Raw genomic sequence first — 13931 nt, 5'->3', positions numbered from 1 at the left:
TGCTTGGGGCAGTACGGACATTTTGATTTCCTCTCTTTCTATTTGGATGTCCTTCATTTCTTTCTCTTGCCTGATTGCTCTGGGTAGGACTTGCAATACTATGTTGAATAGAAATGGTGAGAGAGCGTATCCTTGTCTCGTGCCAGTTTTCAAGGCAAATGCTTCCAGCTTTTGCCCATTCAGTATAATGTTGGCTGTGGATTTGTCACAGATGGCTCTTATTATTTTAAGGTGTGCTCCTTCAATACCTAGTTTATGAGAGTTTTTAACATGAAGGGGAGTTGAATTTTATCAAAAGCCTTTTCTGTGTCTATTGAGATAATCATGTGGTTTTTGTTTTCAGTTCTGTTTATGTGATGAATTGCATTTATTGACTTGCATAAGTGGAACCAACCTTGCAAATGCTAATTTCAGACAAGACAGACTTCCAACCAACAAATATCGAAACAAAGAAGGGTATTACATATTAGTAAAGTGTTCAATTCAATAAGAAGACTTAACTATCCTAACTATATATGCACCCAACACAGCTGCACCAAGATCCATAAAGCAAGTTCTTAGAGACCTACAAAGGGACTTAGACTCCCACACAGTAATAATGGGAGACTTCAACACTCCACTGAAAAGACAGATCATTGAGGCAGAAAATTAGCATACATATTCAGGATCTGAACTCAATATTGGACCAAATGGATCTGATAGATCTTCACGGAACTCTCCACCCAAAAACAACAGAATATACACTCTTCTCATTGCCACATGGTACATACTCTAAAATAAACCACATAAATGGACATAAAGCAATCTTAAACAAATGTTAAAGGACGAAAATCATATCAAACATACTCTCAGACCATAGTGCCATAAAAATAGAAGTCAAGACTATGAAAATTGCTCAAAATCATACAACTACATGGAAATTAAACAACATGCTTTGAATAACTGAATGACTTTGGGGTAAATAATAAAATTGAGGTAGCCATCAAGAAGTTCTTTGAAAATAATGAGATCAAAGATACAACACACCAGAGTCTCTGGGACAGTGCTATAGCAGTGTCAAGAGGGAAATTCATAGCACTAAATGCCCACATTAAAAAGTTAGAGAGATCTCAAATTAGCAACCTAACTTCAAAACTGAAAGAATTAGAGAAGCAGGAGCAAATCAACTCCAAAGCTAGCAGAAGATGAGAAATGACAAAAATCAGAGCTGAACTGAAGGAGATTGAGACATGAAAAACCATTCAAAAGATCAGTGAATCCAGGAGCTGTTTTTATGAAAAATAAATTAATAAAAGAGACCACTAGCTGGACTGATAAAGAAGAAAAGAGAGAAGATCCAAGTAAACACTAAACAAGGTTCTGGCTGCCCCTGTCCGGCCTGTGCACCTCCTGGTGCTCTGCTCCCAGAACCAGAGCCAGCGCATGAGCTACCTCTGCGTCTTCCAGCTCCTGATCTCCGGGTCTCCACATCCCCCAGACAGGTGCGTGGTCCTCACGCCCCAGGCAGTGCATGCGGCGGGCTGTCCGCCCAGCCCAGGCGAGAACTGGCTCTACTGTGCAACTCTCATTTTTTTGAGAAGCGAGTTTGAGTAACCCAATTACGTCACAGTTTCTTTTGTTGCTAAGGAGATGGAAAAGATTTCTGGGCATATTGCTCTTCTGTTAATTGTCTATTGATTTTTTTGGTCATGTTTTCTATTGCTTTTTGCTAGTTTTGAAATTTATAAATCAGAACTATTTCTTTAAACCTCCTAACCTTTCATCTGTCACGTTTGCTAAAATGGCCTCTTTGTATTGGTGGCATTGGCCTGTTAACATTAAGTTGTTTTACGGGTGCAGGTAATTTAAAACCTGGGGTTGTCAAGTCTTCGTGTCCCGCACTGCAGCGGGCATAGCACGGTGTGACTGGCTCGACGCTGCTTCGTACCTGCCTTGCAGTCCCTGCTTCTCGCTATTGTTTAGTTTTCTCACTCAAGCTCTGTTCTCCCTTCTCCTTCCTCAGTTTCCCTTATAATCCCTCTCCACAAGGGCTGTGCCTTGAGCCCAGTGGGCACACACCCACCATGGCGGGAGCCTTCTCCTCCAGGCAGGGACAGGTAAACGCTGCCCAAATGGAGGGCTCAGAAATGCAGGGTTGTTGATGTGGACAGCAGAGGACCGCATTGTTCCCTCCAGCTCACCTGCAGCAGTCGCAGTGGGTCTACTGGAGGCGCTGGCCTGGAAAAGCGAGTGCACAGCTGCATGGAGCAATTGGATGGAGGAAGAAGCCCCAGCATCTTCTCGGGGCTTTCCTGCATCTTGGCATCTGCACTCATCATGAGCTAAAGCAGAATAAAGCAAGACCAAAGCACCAGGCTCTTCCACTGCGGCCGGTGTCTCGAGGCTGTGGGGCCCAGAGCTCCTGCTTTGGGGCAATAGAGGGGTTCGAGGGTCCCTGGAGTAGAGCTCCTAAGCTCCCAGGAAGTGAGTATTTCTGTCCCCCTCCCCAGGAGATCCACCCCTCAGAAGGGGCAAATTTAGAAGGAAGGACAGCCCTGTACCACGAGGTGACCACAGTCACAGACAAAGAGAACCCTAGGAATTATTCAGGTGCTGATCTTAGAGACAGCATGGCCAGTGTTATTAAAACCTGGGCTCTAAAATCAAACAATTCAAACTCTGCCTCCAACACTACCAGGCTCCTGACCTTGGCAAGTCACCCAGACTCCAGCCTCCTTTTCCTAGGGTGTAAAGAGGGCATCCCGGCATGACCCCTCCCTCCGGTTGTTAGACACAGCCCGGCACGCCTGAGTCATGACTGTTGGAAAGCAAGACTCCTTGGAAGTGGCCAAGTGGCCTAAGCATGTGCCCAACCACAGGATTTAGACGTTTCTCAACACTGCAATATGCTGACCTCAAGCTTTTTCATCCAGTTCTTCCACAACTGCTGAATCTGGGACCACAGAGAGGGTGTGGAAATCACTGGGAACACAGGACGCCCGCACTAGGGAATCGGGAGCACTCCACAAGCACCATCTTTGTGCTTCGTCTAAGGGGTAGATGTGGGGCAAAGAGAGTGATGAGATCTTATTTACAGGACAAATCCCTAAATTACTCAGAATATTAGAAAACTCAAAGGTTAACAAAATTAACCTTTCACAAGAGGATGCATTTCGAAAGACATTAAAGCATACTTAGATTTTGCGCCTGTTAAGGAAAAATCTATGAAAATATCCCCTCTCTTCCTTTTGACTTGACTTCCTTTATGACTTCATCACCTCTTTCTTCACGCCTTCAGAAGCCTCTGCACCTTCTTCTGCAATTCGCTGCCCATTCTGCGGCTTTCCTCGTTTTCTGCTATGACCTTCACCGTCCTTTCCCTCCCCTTTTCTTTATCTTCTGGTTCCTACAAGCTGGCATGTCATCATAGAGGAGTCATTGTCACCAGGCCCACGATGGATCCAGACAGCCTCGGTCAGGACACTGTGCAGATGCAACATTGATCAGTCCTCAGCGAGTGAGAGCGCTCCTGTGGAAAGAAAGAGCGCTCAAGTGGGAAGAGTGCTCCCGTGGAAAGAGCGCCCCGAAGTCACTGGGTCCCCCCACGCACACCGCAGATGAGGCGTTCAGCAGCACAGGGTCCAGCCTTCAACAGTAACTACTCCCTGCAACAATAAACGTCAGGACCGTTTTTATTTATTGCCCACAACCAATGGCCGTCTGTGGGCTACACATTGAAAATTCATTTTACAAATCAGCACCCCAGACAGACTGGTTGCTTTCTTCCAGAGAAGGCAGAGAATTAACACTGGAGTTGCCGCCTGCCCTGGTGTGTTGAGCTCTAGAACAGGAACACAGGTCCTGAGGTCACTCCTGCTGGGCACAGGGTGCCCCAGGCCGGGGAAGTGCTTCCAGATCCTCCAGCACAGGCCAGCGGCTGGGAAGGAGGAAGGAGGGTGCTGAGGAGCCACCGCAGGCCCCGCCGCTCCATCCGAGGCACTCTGGTTGGCGTTCGAAGCTCTGAGCTGTGTAGGCAGCAGAAGCCACACCTGCTGGGACAGGCGACTGCACAACCTCCCTCGCACCCCCAGTGCCTGGGTAGCCAAGGACAGCAAACCACCTCCGAACCCACTTGTCTCCGGAACTCGGCTTGAAGATTAATAAATTTAACATTTTTGGTGGGTACGTTTAACATGCCGACACCCAGAAGCTCGTCCGGTCTTTAGCTATTCAGCTGCTCTCTGGAGGAAAGAAATCGAGTGTCAGCCACAGTGCCTGTGACAGGCAGTGCTTGAGGGAGCTGGCCGGGGGCTGGCCCAGGAAGCTCCAGGAGGATACTCAGCACCAAAGTGGCCGTCTCAAATGGCTGCATCTTCAAAGGTCTCTTGCCCCAGAGAGGGCATCTCCAGCAGCAGAGGGCCCAGGATCCCCAGACCAGCATGGCTTCCACATGCTAAGACCTCCCTGAAGTCTCACAGAGGGCTCCTGGTGATCAGGAGTCTCTAATGCCAACTCAGTGCCCCTCAAGGCTGCCTCTCCATCACAGAAGAAAATGGGGAGCCCAGGAGAGAGGGGTCCACATGAGGCAGGAGCCAGGCAAAGCCCTCTCGGGGAGGCCAGGTCGTAGCTGGCAGGAGCTTCCCCAAAGTCCTAATGGTGGCAGTGACTTCCAGGAAGCTCTGGGTGATGAAGCTGAAATTCTCAGTGCTGGTTTCACTGACACAACTGCCACCCGGCCTTCAACCCTGGCGGCTGCCTATGTCCAGTTTCCTATGTTGAAGCCCCGCAGGCTGTGTCTGCTCCTCTGCTGGAACCCTGGCAGATCCATCAGGTTTATGAGGAGAAGATTTAATTTAGTTCTGGATCCAAGTCACATTTTTATTGCAAAATTAAATGTCGTTTCACACATTATGCACATAGCAGAGTATTGTGCTGAACAGATACCACGCCTCTGATCAGCTTAGGATGGTGCTTCCACCTCAGAAGTGCAAACAGAGAAATATCCAAGCCAGAGCCACCTCACCTGCAAGTGCCACAGGCACCTCTGGGTCCCTGAGGAGCAGCCAGACTCAGGGGCTTCTGCAGTGAGTTGGGGTTTGTGATGTCCCAAAGGTGAAGACACTTGAGCTGGGGCAGGTACCGAGGACCCCATGTCCCAGGTAGCTCCACACCTAGACAAGACCACAGGACTAAGGTAACTTGGAACACCTGTTGGCCATGCCCACAAAGAATGTGTCATCACTGCTCACTGTGAATCCTTTTCTTAGAAGTACACCAGGAAACCTCCAGGCCAGGAGCCTGCTTCTCTCAGGTAGGACTTGGTCAGTGAAAGGGATGACGGAGTGGGAGGAAGCCAGGTTCCGCCAGGAGCAGTTTTGTGACATGGAGAGGCCAAACTATACTTGGAGCCTGTGGTTTGCTGCAGGGCCAAAGTGGTGGCTGGTGGCTTTTTCTCAAGTCCCTCATGGAGCCAGGGCTTGGTCACCATACAAGGGCCAGGACTGCCCCTTCCCTGACGTGCTCTCAAGGGTGCCACAGCCCAGGACAGGAGTTCTTGAGGGAGCATTGACAGTGGATCCCAAGACTCAGACACAGACGGGAGCAACAGCCAGTATCGCTGAGGGGCTGTGCTGCAACCCCACGGATGACCAGCGGAGGACACTTCACCCTCTTCCTTCCAAATCCCCATGGAATGGTCAGCGGGAGGACCCTTCACCCTCTTCCTTGCAAATCCCTATGGATGGTCAGTGGAGGACCCTTCACCCTCTTCCTTCCAAATCCCTATGGATGGTCAGCGGGAGGACCCTTCACCCCTTCCCACCAACACTGTCTCATGGAAGTATATTTGGTCTTACATTTTCAACATTTTCTCTTACAAAGGGGATAAAACTTAAAATTTTAATTTATAAATTAGATAATTCTAATGTTTGTTTATATATGTTTATATATCAAAGGTTATAAGTAAATCAGCTTACAGATCATAAGCTATAAAATACTCTGGAAAATTAGTAAGAATTGGAAAATTAGAGAAAAATAATTTAATGATGCCTCAGAAGAATTTCCAATAAAAGGAGGATGATTTTCCCATGGGATATGAGTTATCACATGATTATCTGTACAACCGCACCCTGACATTACCCCCTCCAGCTGATACTAGTGTGTGAGACTTTAATGTGAAACATACCTGGGGCACTGGGGAGGAGCGAGCACTTGGGTTTCCGGCATTTTCCAGCTTTGGCAACGTGGAGGAAAGGGCATGGTGAGACAGATGAAACGTTGGTTATTCTGCTCATCAGTGTATCCTCAGTCCTGGAACAGGGTGGTTGAGAACAAGAACCCCATGAATAGTCATTGGATGACTAGATGGATGGATAGGTGGGTAGATGAATGGATGGGTAGCTAGTGGATGGATGGGTGGCTACAAGGATGGGTGGGTGGATGGATGAATAATGGATGGATGGGTGGACGGATGAGTGGATGGATGAATCGGTGAATGGATGGGTTGTGGATGGATGGGTGAATGGATGGGTGGGTGGAGAGGTGAATGGATGGATGGGTGGAGAAGTGAATGGAGAAGTGAATGGATGGATGGGGAGACTGATGGATGGGTGGATGGATGAGCACATGGATGGATGAATGAGTAGATGTGTGGGTGAATGGACATATGGATGGATGTGTGGATGGATGGATGGGTGGGTGGATGGATGGTGGATGAATGAGTGGGTGGATGCATAGATGGGTGGATGTGTGAGTGGATGAGTGGGTGGATGCATAGATGGGTGGATGTGTGGGTAGATGGGTGGGTGAATGGATGGGTGGATGAGTATGTGGATAGATATGTGGATGCATGGATGGACGGATAGATGGGTGGGTGGATGAGTGGGTGGACAGATGGATGAATGGGTAGATAAATAGATCAATCAATGAATGGATGAATATTACACACCCTAAACTCAAGTTTTCCAGAAAAATTATATACAGGAACTATTCCACGTCTCATTTCTCATCTGAAGTCCTTGTGTCCTCCTGACTAGACTTCACATGCACCACACAAGCACCACTCCCAGAGCTTGACTAATCACAAGGTATGATTTAAAACTCCGTGGAGTCAGCCATGACCACAGAATCCTTCATACAACTTGAGTCTTGAAGACTTGGAGGAAGAGTTGATGAAACAGTGGAAAGGCAGTGACTGTGCTGTTCAAAGCCCAGTCGACATCTGCTGGCCTAGCATCAACAGTGATGCTTGGGAATAACCGATGCTTACAAAGATGCTTTTAGGATCCAGCCATTTGTCTAAGAAGGAACTGATGTTAATTAAGTTGCCTTAAACCTGCAGTTTGTCAGAGCCTCCCACGGGCAGACACTTGGCCAGGCCACTTCACAGATGACCAGTGATGCTGAAGTTGGGAATACTGTCCTTTTTCTAGAGACAGGTCCAGTATGCCTCGCACAGCATCTTCTGACCTTCTAAACTTACTCTCTGGAGTCCAGCTTTCTTATCCACAATCCAGTGAAAATATAGCCTAATTTATAGTGTTGTTATTGGGATTTAAAAAGATCACTGGAGCCAAAGGGTGTTCAATAGCTCTTCATTCCCTCCCTTCCTCCTTTTCTACCTTCTTTTCTTTTCTTCTGAGTGCATAAATTGTTGAGTGAATGATTGGGTGGATGAATGTGTAGATTCTATTCTTCCTTCATCCCTTCCTCCCTTCCTTTCATTACTCATGTTTAACCTCAGATTAAAATGCAATGAAAATATACTGCTTTTGCTTTAACTATGATAAGTCAAGAGAAGGAAAGAAAACAGTTTCAGACACCTGATGTTCCATCAGAGCCAGAAGGACTTGGAAGGAAATGTCTGATGTTCTCTGACCAAGTCTTTGAGAGTTACCAAGGCCCTGGGCCTGGCTTGTGTGTTTAAACTTTCTCTGTAACAGCTGCCTTATGAAGGGTATTATTTGGGGTATTCTGGGCTGAAATCTGTCTCTTCAAAATTGATATGTTGAAGTCCTAACACCTAGTACCTCAGAATGTGACTGTTTTTGGAAATAAGGTCTTTGAAGAAGTGCTTAAGTTTAAATTAGGTCACTTAGGTGGGTCCTAACTGAACATGACTGGTGTCCACATTAGAACAGAGAATTAGGACACAGACATGCACACAGGAGAGACGAGATGGTGTGAGAGGTGAAAGAGAAGACGGCTGTCCCTAAGACAAGGAGAGAGGCTGGAACAGAGTCTCCCTCCTGGTCCTCAGAAGGAACCAAGCTTGCTAGTGCCTAGACCTCAGATTCCCACCTCCAGACTGTGAGCAATACATTTCTGTTGTTCAAGCTGCCCAGACTTTGATATGGCAGCCCTAGCAAATGAATGCACAAAGTACCAGCACAAAGACCCCATAGAAAGGGCGAGGGTGACAAATGCAGCTGGCGAAGTCCGAACAGCAAAGATTCTGCCGGGGCCCCTTGCCAAGCAGGTGCTGAGGACCTCAGGCGGCCCCCAGGATCTGGTCTGCATGGGCTACAAAGCCTGCTGTGGCCTTCTTGTTGACTGCACATTTCTATTTGGGAGGCCATGTGTTCTTGGAAAAAATCACCAGTGCTTAGTACTATGGAGGTCCTGGACAGTGGTGTGATGGTGACTAGTCCCTGAAGAAACAGAAGTTCCAGGAAATATTGTCCCACTCCTTCTTCTGGAGACATATTGTTGGACACACCATTTTCCTGTGAAATTACAGAAGGAGATACACGTGCCATCCTCTGAAGGACACCTGAACCGCTCACCCCTCTCCACATCCTAATTTCTCCTCCAGGAAGGTCAAGACTGTGTCTTTTCAGACCGAGCACTCTGGGCCAGGAAGAAACTGACCCCCACCACCGAGTGAGACGTGCTGACCAGCGGCAGCGAGGGTGATGAGAACACATGCTGCCCACGGTGTGGGCTACAGGACACAGGCCTGACGGCCGAATGTGGAACCAACACAGGTGATGCTATTGAAAGTCAACAGAGCCACAGTGGGATTTTTTGTTTGTTTGTTTAAAACTCAGTTTTTAGCCTACCTCACCTACCTGCTCATGGAAACATTGGAGAACCCTTCCAAGAACAGAGGCAGCCGCACCTTCGCCCAGCAGGGAAGGACCAGGACCGTGCGCCGGAGCTGGCTTCGGGCTCAAACCACACTGGCGGAAAAGCGGGGCCCGCCCCTGCCCACCTGTGCAGCGCTGGATGACGTGCCAGCTTCCCGTGCTCTGGGGAGTGCCGCAGGATTTCAGGGAATAGCAGGTGGGAAGCCCCTGGATGGCGGAGGCTCTCCAGGGACGGTGGCCTTGGATACATGGATGGTTTAGGTAGAGAAGAGTGGAGTTGATTTTTACCGAATTGAACTGGGACTAAGTCATTCAGTCCCTTAGATGAGCAGCAATGAGAATCCTATAAGCACGTACAGGCACACACACATATGCACCCGGAAGGTACAGGGATGTTCACTAGGCGAATCCATTGCACTGCCCTCTTTTAGTCAAAAACAAAAGCAGCAATCTCTACTTACTGTTTCCTTCAGTGCTAAGTCTCAGGGCTCGGGGTTCCCTACATTTATTAGCAGGACCCACAGCTGTCCTCTGGGAAAAAGGTAAAACCAGCAGCGAAGGGGCTGTGGAAGCTGAGCGGGCCGTGACGCGTCCGCACAGATGCCTGAAAGCTTGTCCTCCCATCAAAGCGCGAGGGCACTGAGCATCCAGGCTGGACTTCCAGGAAACAGACGGGCCCCTGGCCATTTTAACACTCCCAGAAAACTGCAGGGAAGTGGGCTACTGCTAGGGCTGTATGTTAAGGTCAGTGCAGTTATTCAGAGTCACTGTGGTAAAGACTATAGCCAAAAGCCGCGAACGTCCAATGCGAGGAGCGGTTTTCCAGGACTCATCCTGCCCCCACACCACGTCAGATCCCCTTCAATCTTTTCGCTGCTGTAATTTCAAATTTGGACACACACCTCTACAGCACATTTCAAGAACCAGACCATTTTTAAAATTAATTTTTAATAATGTGTAATAATCCAAGCGGCCCTGGTCTGTGTGCAGAATTAGAATTCCTCTGATAGGAAAAGAAATATTTGTGCAGAGCCTTATGAGCAGAGCTGGCCCGAGGCTTCCCAGGGCTGATTGAGAAACCGCAGCGCCACACTGCTTAACCCCCTCCCTGCCGCTTCCCACCTGCCCTCCTCTGCCAACACAGGGAGTCACTTTGGCTTTATTACATAGACAAAGACTGAGGAGGAGAAGAGGCTTGCTGATTGCACAAGTAGGACTCTGAAATCGAACACAGGCTTTATTTAAAACTGCCTGGAGATCATGAGGTCAGAGCTGAACACATTTATCCCACCAGGTACAAAGCCTCAAGGTCCCCCACAATTATGAAAGGGAGCCCCGATCTGCACGCCTCCTGCCCCTACTCAGAAGAGGCCAGGAGGAGACTTGGTGGCCGGTGGTGCTTTGCCTCCCTCTGGCCTCCTGGGATTCACAGGTGGACGTGGCATCAGCGGCTGGATCACAGGTAGCAAAGAGCATCAGCAGCGGGCTGAGCTCCCCAGATAAAGAGCCTCGTGAGGTTGCCGACATGGCCACGAGCGCCTATCCACCTGAAACCCAGCCGCAGCCGACCTGGGCGCATCTGAGTCTCTGCGAACTCTGCCGTGTGGGAGGGCATGTCTTGCCCGCTGTTGTGGTGCCCAAGACTCGCCTGCCCTTGTCCTGCTGGTGATAATTACATCTATTCATGATTTCCAGCGACCTGAGAACACGATCTGTCGCTCAAAGAATGTTCTTCCCAAAACCAGGTTGAAAAGAAATTCATTTCCAGCCTCTATTCCCCATGGGAAAAATCAGCCCTAAAACCAAAACTCTGAAGTTTCAAAAGAACAGAGTCATGAAAGAACGGAAGTAGCTGCTGCGGGAGACGTACTCTTCTTCTGTTGAGCTGTCAATCCAAGCCCTTCAGAGCTGCAGCGTCCGCGTGTGGCTGGAAAGACTTCACTACCACAACCTCGGTAGTGGTTGTGTGGCTCCACCTCCTCTAGAGTCTGTTGTCAACCTGTCCTTTGGAGCAGATGACATGACACTTTTTGTTCACCACGACCACCGTCAATGGTCCCACTGTATCTGAAGTTTGCCTAAAATAGTCAGTTGCTCTAAACCAGCAGCTGTTCTTTGTCACAAGTGGAACTAGAACCCACATAGCTGTGGGAACAGATCAGTGTCACCTTCTCTCCTGAGGCAGAGAGGCCGCATGGCAACTGGGTGCGGGTGACACACCCCTGCCGGCCTCTGGGCAGACCCAGGACAGGTGCACTGAGGCGTTCTGAGGTGAGGGTGGGTCTTGCGGTCAGAGTCCGTGAAGCCCCATAATGCCAGGCAGCTGCAGATGGCACTGGTCTGTTCACCACCCACGACAAAGAAGGAAGAGCTGGCTGGGGCCGCTGGCCGCATCCTGACCTTGCAGCCAATCACCTTGTTACTTAATCTCTTATTACTCAAGTGTCTGATTACTAACTAAGAAACTGATCTTCGAGGAGTGTGTGGCTCCACCTACTGTGGGGTCTGTTGTCTACACCGTCTGAAGGCGTATGTGGCTCCACGTCCTCTGGGGTCTGTTGTCTACACAGTCTGAAGGAGTGTTTGGTTCCACCTCCTCTGGAGTCTGTTGTCTACACCATCTGAAGGCGTATGTGGTTCCACCTCCTCTGGGGTCTGTTGGCTACACCGTCTGAAGGCGTATGTGGCTCCACCTACTGTGGGGTCTGTTGTCTACACCGTCTGAAGGCGTATGTGGCTCCACCTCCTCTGGGGTCTGTTGTCTACACCGTCTGAAGGCGTATGTGGCTCCACATCCTCGGGGGTCTGTTGTCTACACCGTCTGAAGCAGTGTGTGGCTCCACCTCCTCTGGGGTCTTTGTCTATACTCTCAGAAGGCGTATCTGGCTCCATCTCCTCTGGAGTCTGTTGTCTACACTGTCTGAAGGAGTGTGTGGCTCCACCTCCTCTAGAGTCTGTTGTCTACACCGCCTGAAGGCGTATGTGGCTCCACCTCCTCTGGGGTCTGTTGTCTACACCATCTGAAAGTGTATATGACTCCACCTCCTCTGGGATCTGTTGTCTACACCGTCTGAAAGAGTGTGTGTCTCCACCTCCTCTGGGGTCTTTGTCTATGCTCTCAGAAGGCGTATCTGGCTCCATCTCCTCTGGAGTCTGTTGTCTACACTGTCCGAAGGAGTGTGTGGCTCCACCTCCTCTAGAGTCTGTTGTCTACACCGTCTGAAGGCGTATGTGGCTCCACCTCCTCTGGGGTCTGTTGTCTACACCGTCTGAAGGTGTATGTGGCTCCACCTCCTCTGGGGTCTGTTGTCTATACTCTCAGAAGGTGTATCTGGCTCCATCTCCTCTGGAGTCTGTTGTCTACACTGTCTGAAGGAGTGTGTGGCTCCACCTCCTCTAGAGTCTGTTCTCTACAACGTCTGAAGGCGTATGTGGCTCCACCTCCTCTGGGGTCTGTTGTCTACACCGTCTGAAGGCGTATATGGCTCCACCTCCTCTGCGGTCTGTTGTCTACACCGTCTGAATGAGTGTGTGGCTCCACCTCCTCTGGGGTCTTTGTCTATACTCTCAGAAGGTGTATCTGGCTCCATCTCCTCTGGAGTCTGTTGTCTACACTGTCTGAAGGAGTGTGTGGCTCCACCTCCTCTAGAGTCTGTTGTCTACACCGTCTGAAGGAGTGTCTGGCTCCACCTCCTCTGGGGTCTGTTGTCTACACTTTCTGAAGGAGTGCGTGGCTCCACCTCCTCTGGGGTCTGTTGTCTACACCGTCTGAAGGCGTATGTGGCTCCACCTCCTCTAGAGTCTATTGTCTACACCGTCTGAAGGCGTATGTGGCTCCACCTCCTCTGGGGTCTGTTGTCTACACCATCTGAAGGCGTATATGGCTCCACCTCCTCTGGGGTCCGTTGTCTACACCGTCTGAATGAGTGTGTGGCTCCACCTCCTCTGGGGTCTTTGTCTATACTCTCAGAAGGTGTATCTGGCTCCATCTCCTCTGGAGTCTGTTGTCTACACTGTCCGAAGGAGTGTGTGGCTCCACCTCCTCTAGAGTCTGTTGTCTACACTGTCTGAAGGAGTGTGTGGCTCCACCTCCTCTGGGGTCTGTTGTCTACACCGTCTGAAGGCGTATGTGGCTCCACCTCCTCTAGAGTCTATTGTCTACACCGTCTGAAGGCGTATGTGGCTCCACCTCCTCTGGGGTCTGTTGTTTATACTCTCAGAAGGCGTATCTGCCTCCATCTCCTCTGGTGTCTGTTGTCTACACTGTCTGAAGGAGTGTGTGTCTCCACCTCCTCTAGAGTCTGTTCTCTACAACGTCTGAAGGCGTATGTGGCTCCACCTCCTCTGGGGTCTGTTGTCTACACCATCTAAAGGCGTATATGGCTCCACCTCCTCTGGGGTCTGTTGTCTACACCGTCTGAATGAGTGTGTGGCTCCACCTCCTCTGGGGTCTTTGTCTATACTCTTAGAAGGTGTATCTGGCTCCATCTCCTCTGGAGTCTGTTGTCTACACTGTCTGAAGGAGTGTGTGGCTCCACCTCCTCTAGAGTTTGTTGTCTACACCGTCTGAATGAGTGTGTGGCTCCACCTCCTCTGGGGTCTGTTGTCTACACAGTCTGAAGGAGTGTTTGGTTCCACCTCCTCTGGAGTCTGTTGTCTACACCGTCTGAAGGCGTATGTGGTTCCACCTCCTCTGCGGTCTGTTGGCTACACCGTCTGAAGGCGTATGTGGCTCCACCTACTGTGGGGTCTGTTGTCTACACCGTCTGAAGGCGTATGTGGCTCCACCTCCTCTGGCGTCTGTTGTCTACACCGTCTGAAGGTGTATGTGGCTCCACCTCCTCTGGGGTCTTTGTCTATACTCTC

Source organism: Aotus nancymaae, unplaced genomic scaffold (assembly GCF_030222135.1).
Source record: "Aotus nancymaae isolate 86718 unplaced genomic scaffold, 86718_ANA_hifiasm-v0.15.2.pri h1tg000014l, whole genome shotgun sequence".
Taxonomy (NCBI): domain Eukaryota; kingdom Metazoa; phylum Chordata; class Mammalia; order Primates; family Aotidae; genus Aotus; species Aotus nancymaae.
Note: the sequence above shows the minus strand (reverse complement) of the source record.